Genomic DNA, 203 nt, shown 5'->3' on the forward strand with positions numbered 1-203 from the left:
TTCCCACTCTCCGCTGCCAAATGGAATCAGCCGGGGAGAGCATTAAAAACCACCGAGGCTTCAGATTCTGGTATTCGTCTGGGGCACCACCCGGGCGTGGGGAGGTTTAAAAGTTCCCCAGGTGATTCTCATGTGTGGCTAGGGTTGGGGGCCCACTCAGTGCTATAAGGACATGGCCGGAGCGAGGAACTAAAAGCCAGATA

General features: G+C 55.2%; 1 protein-coding gene across 1 annotated transcript in view; it reads right to left on the reverse strand.

The window, feature by feature from the left end:
- MAP3K15 (mitogen-activated protein kinase kinase kinase 15) overlaps nt 1-203 on the reverse strand; it is a 130449-nt gene that overhangs the window by 124551 nt on the left and 5695 nt on the right.

This window comes from Crocuta crocuta, unplaced genomic scaffold (genome assembly GCF_008692635.1).
Source record: "Crocuta crocuta isolate KB4526 unplaced genomic scaffold, BGI_CrCroc_1.0 scaffold312, whole genome shotgun sequence".
Taxonomy (NCBI): Eukaryota; Metazoa; Chordata; class Mammalia; order Carnivora; family Hyaenidae; genus Crocuta; species Crocuta crocuta.